Source organism: Elephas maximus, chromosome 1 (assembly GCF_024166365.1).
Source record: "Elephas maximus indicus isolate mEleMax1 chromosome 1, mEleMax1 primary haplotype, whole genome shotgun sequence".
Classification (NCBI taxonomy): Eukaryota; Metazoa; Chordata; class Mammalia; order Proboscidea; family Elephantidae; genus Elephas; species Elephas maximus.
In genome coordinates, this window is record NC_064819.1 from 102,982,229 (window position 1) to 102,987,767 (window position 5,539).

At 44.5% G+C, this 5,539-nt stretch overlaps 1 pseudogene; it reads right to left on the bottom strand.

The window, feature by feature from the left end:
* Positions 1–2,210: 2,210 nt before the first annotated feature.
* LOC126069056 (60S ribosomal protein L4-like) lies at positions 2,211–5,215 on the bottom strand (annotated as a pseudogene).
* Between the last annotated feature and the right edge of the window lie 324 nt (positions 5,216–5,539).

Sequence of the window (5,539 nt, forward strand, 5' to 3'; positions counted from 1 at the left end):
CCATAGGGTTTCCAAGGAGTCGCTGGTGGATTTGAACTGCTGACCTTTTGGTTAGCAGCTGAGCCCTTAACCACTGTGCTACCAGGGCTCCCCTGTAAAGATTACAGCCTAGAAAACCCTATGGGGCAGTACTACTCTGTCATGTGGGGCTGTTATGAGTCAGAATCAACTCAGTGGCCCCCAACAACACAGAGGTCTGAGGGAACAGAGGAGGAGGAAGAGCCCTAACTCAGGCTGGGGAGCAGTCCAATTTCTTCAGATTTACATATGGGGAAACTGAGTCCCAGAGAGGAAAAGCTGATGAGGTTATGTAACTGGCTGTAGACAATAAACATTTCTGGCGATAGTTCAATTCTTTACAGCATTATTTTGCATTTGCATCGGAGGGTACTGCTGCAGACCCCCTTCCCCTACCTGCTCTTGGGTTGGTGGTCACACGGCTTTTGTCTGACGTCTACTGCTGGTTTACACTTTGCCTTTTCATGTTCCCCCAACTACCGGGGTTTTGTGTTCCAAAAGAGTCAGGAGCCTCTGCTGTTTTCTCCCAGTCAGACCTGCCCAGGCGCTGAAGCTTCCTCAGTTCCCTCTTCTGCATCTCCGTAACTCCCTGTAGCATCCAGAATCTCAAGTGGTGACAATTTTCCGCCCACCTGACATCCATCACTTCCAGGTTCCATTGTGCTTAGCTTTGATGTTCAGATAAGTACCTCCTGTGGCTTACAGGACAGGTGATTAGACAACATCTACCAAATTACAGCAAAAATAATCTATATGTAAATCCCATCCCAAAACTCTCCAAAAGTATTTGGAAAAGAAGAACCTCTTTGCAAGTTGAGATTACTAATAAAGAGAGCAATAGGTTTTGTGTGTTTCAAACGAGCCTACTGCTTCATGGTTATGTATGGGAGTAAAGTTGGAAGAAAGGAAATTTTGTGCTCTTTAAAGTTCTTGGAAGAAATGGGCCATTTCCCTACAAATATATACACATACACTCAGAGCAGTATATTTCCCGAATCCTGACAAATTCGGCTACTCTGGGAACTCCCTCAGCCCTTTTATTTTTTCCCCAACCATTGACCTTCCAGAGTCTTGCATGAAATGCCAGGATTTGGGCCCAAATGGACCCATCTTTCATCCTAACAGCATTAGCTGCTGCTGAAGCTCAGAGGCAAAACTGGCCCCATCTGTGTGACTTAGCATCGGGAGCACTGCCTAAGGGCCTTGGCCCCTGATTCTCTACCCTTTTGTGGCCTGCTCAGCTATTAGTCATTTCAGTGCTCTAAACCCCAGGGAGCCATTATTGTATCTGTAGTCAGGTAGACGTGATGCCGGGGAAGTGAGACGATTCCTACCCAACGTTAGTCCTATTTTCAACTTGCGTGTTACTTTTTCTACACCTGTTTCCTATGGAAAAACATTTCCTATCTCTGAGTTCATCCCTTTAAAAAAAGAAATTTTTTTTCTTAACCTTGAGATCAATTGTATAATTCATCACCAAAACAAATACTTGTTGAGCTCTAATAATAGCCTACCTTTGTGGAGTGCTTAATATATGCCAGGCACTGTGCTAACACTTGAAAACTGTTGTGCGCTTTACTTTCTCAGCAAGCTCTCTGGAAGGCACTTGGAGATTAAGTAATTCAGTGTCACACAGCAAGCACCTAGCTGGGCCAGGAAGTGAACCCAGAGAATCTGACTCCGGAGCGCATGGATCCACTACTCTGCCTCCTTCTATGTGCAGGCCACTTTCAAGGTGCTGGGAATACAAACAGATACAAGTTGTGATCCTTGACCTCCAAAAAATTTACAAACTTTTAGGGAAGATGAAACCAGAACATGAAATGATAAATAACAGCAGACACTATCCGCTAAGCATCATCGGTGGAACAGACAAGACAGGAACTTACCGGGCAGAAGAATTGCTCATTGAGGGTAAGAGTGGCCTAAAAGACTCCATGGAGAAGCATGGTACTTGACTGACCTTGAATGATGAGTAGGACTTAAGTAACCTGAGCAAAAAAAAAAGAGAGGAGGAATTTAATCAAGGTAAAGAGTACTTTGAAGACATGGGTTCTAGTCCTAGCTCTGGCATTATCTATGCTACCATATGACAGTCACTCATTCTCTAATTTTTTTCTTTGATCAGGTCTTTATTCAAAATAATCTGTCCAGAATGATTTGACTTGTATGGAATAAGCAAATTTAAGAGTTTATACAGCAGGCTTCTTTTCTTCTGTAGTAGGTTTCTTTTCTGCGGGCCACTGCTTCTCAGCTGCTGGTTTCTTGGTAGCTGCCGCCTTCTTTCTCACCACGGGCTTCTTCAGCTTCTTCACATCAGCACGGGCTTCTTGCCTGGAACCCCCTTCTCATCGATTTGGCCACTAGTGCTGCTGCTCCTTTATCTACCCTGAGTTTCTGATTCCTGGCCTGGCAAAGGATGGTGTTTCAGCACATGGTCTTTGCATGTGGGTTTAGCTTCCGCATGATTCCCAGGTTTCACAGTGGGTTCATCAGGACTCTGTGATGAATCTTCTTGCATGGTGCTCAGAGGGCTCTTTGGATCTTGGGGCTTTTCAAGATTCTGCTAAGGTCTGTATTGATCATCTTGTGCGTGGGAAGATTGTAGTTACTCTTGAGGGAGGCAGCTTTACACCAAGTGCCTTACAGCTCATCTAACTTGTGAAAAGCGCTTTCAGTCCAAGTGCAGAAACGTCCCACATGTCCACCAGGAGCAAATTATGAAATGTTTAGTTTGCTTATATTAAGCAGAGTAATCCCAGGGATGTTTTCGAAGGCTTTGATGATGCCATTGTCCTCGTTATAAATAATGCATGGCCCCCTGCACTGGATACATTGTGGGTTTCTTGTTCACTGAGAGACATAGACCTTTTTGGTACCATTCCAGGTCTTAAGTTTCTTAAGAAGCAAAACAGCCTGTTTGGTCTTCTTGTAGCCTTCAACTTTATCTTTGACCACCAAAGAAAGTTCAGGAACTTCCTCAATATGATGACCTTTAGACATTATCACTGCTGGTAAGGCCGAAGCAGCCAGGGCAGAGCAGATGGCATAGGAGTTCTGACTGGTGTTCAGTCATGGCGCCAGGTTTTTCTTGGTGCAAACATGCAGCTTCCATGACGCGTTTTTCCAAAAGCACCTTGGCCAGAGTGGTGAGTCCCACCACCTCGAACCCTGGCAGTTCAAGCCACAGCTCTGCCAGTACCCCAAGACTCAGCACTGGTCTGATGACCTACCAATTCACTGACAGCATGAGGCTGCCTGTTGTTTTTGCACAAGTTGATGTGAACAAAGTTCATGATACCTGATTGAATGGGAGCCTTGAACACAGCAGGCAAAGTAACATTTTTGCCAGATAATTCTCCCTTTTTGGAGTACACTGATATCAGTGGTTGAGCACGCCATGGCGGGGAGAGAAGGCCATGCTCCTCTCAACCCGGCAACTCCCACAGGAAAGTATCACTCATTCTCTTTATTTCTCCATTTCCTTTTCTGTAATGAGAGCCTCAGGTGGTATGAAGTAGTGGAGAAAGCAGAAATTAAGAACCAGAAGGCCTGGTTTCTGGTTGGTGGGAAGAGAGGAGGTAGTGATTTGAGGAGATGTTATGGATTAAATTATATCCTAAAAAGATGTGCTTGAGTTCTAACCCCTGTACCTGTGAATGTGACCTTGCTTTGAAATAGAGGTGTTATGAGGTAGGTTATGATGTGGTCATGTGGAAGTAGATTGGGACCTAATCCCATCTGAGTGGTGTTTTTATGAGGGGAGAACAAAGAAGAAGGACAGCCTTGGGACTACAGAGACAGATGCAAGCCAAGGAGTGCCGAGGATTGCTGGGATCCACCAAAACGTAGAAGAGGGACATGAACAGTTTTTCTCTCAGAGCCCTCAGAAAGAACCAACACGTCTGATACCTGATTTGAACTTCTAGCCAACAGAACTGTGAGACAATAAATTTCTGTTCTTTAAAGCGACCCACTTTCTGGTATTCTATTATGGTAGCCCTAACATAGGGGGCTTCTGGGAATGTTGACAAAATTCTGTTTTTTTTACTTACATGGTGGTTCCAGGAGTAATCATTGTGATAAGACATTAACCTAAAAACTTTTTTTAAAAAAAAATCTGGCTTCTAGTCTATATTTTGTCTTGGGCAAGACACTCCCAGGTCCCTCTATTTCCTCTATTTCTTCCTCTATAAATGGGGATAATACCTCACAGGAAGGTTGTCAGAATGAAGTGAGCTAATAATAAATGCCTGTCAGTACTTGGCTCGTTGTAGACCCTAAGTCAACATGGGCAACAAAGGGATAGAGTATGGAACCAGCATAGTCCAAACTTGGTTGACCAAAGGCCTGGGAAGATACAGAGGGAGGAAAAGATGTTCCTAACCCAGAGAAACTGAAATGCATGTGGGTAACTGGAACCTTGGTGGGTTTTTAGACTAAGGAAGATACCATTCGTCTGAGATGGTTGAGTTGAAGTTGATTCCTTATCAAAAAACTGACAGGATGGCTTTCGCCCCTGCTTTGTCCCCTGACTGGCATTCCTCTCCAGGGCCTTTTTGAACCACAATAAACTTCTTTTTCCATTACTTTAATAGGCTTGGGTTAAATTTACTCAACCATTGACTTCACTTTGCGGTCTCTTTGTGGCGGCATTGATAGGCCTATCCATCAGCCAACCTTCCACAAACTGTCAGAGTTGTTGTGAATTCCTGTGTGCCTGAAAAGAAATCCATCTTGTAGGGGCAAAGGGCCGAGCCTTGCTTGCAGCTGGGATCTCTAGTAGGAAGCTAATAGTGGGGAGGTGGGGGTGGGACCAAATAACACCTGTGGCTTTCGGCCTCCCTAGCCAGGAGTTCCTAATGACACAGAAGGATTCCATGGTGAGGAATTCTGATTGGTTTTCATAATGTCACCACACTCTCTTCTTTTTCCACCCAAACCCCACCCACAAGCCCTAGTCCACTGCTGCATTCATACCCGACTCTCTAGTTATGCTAAATGTTAACTTCCCAAACACTCTGGTTATTTCCTGCCTCTGTACCTTTGTACATGCTTTTCCCCTTATCTGGGCATCTTTTCCTCCTGTGCTACACATCTTACATACTTGGCTTAGATATCACCTTTTCTAGGAAGCCTCTCAGACCTTGCTCCCCAGGTAGAGTTTGCCTCCAGCACCAGGTACATCCTCTGTCATAGCCCTTATCCACCTGTATTACAATGATTGGTAGGATTTCAGGTTTTGGAATAAAAAAAAATAGAGACCCAAAAAGTCTAGTGGCTTAAATAATATAAAAGTTTATTTTTCCATCCAGGCATCATATGACAGTGCCATGGTGTAAGAACCCCGGCCCCTTCTGTCATATGCTCTGACATCCCAAGGTTGTTGACCTGCATAGTGCAGTTTGCCTCACAACCACATTGGCTTTCCAGCCTGCGTTAATTTCAAAGCCTCTTAACCAGCCATTAATGAAGCTGAGTTTGTTGCAGGCTAGGGAGGGAGATTTGAAAAAAGTTAGGA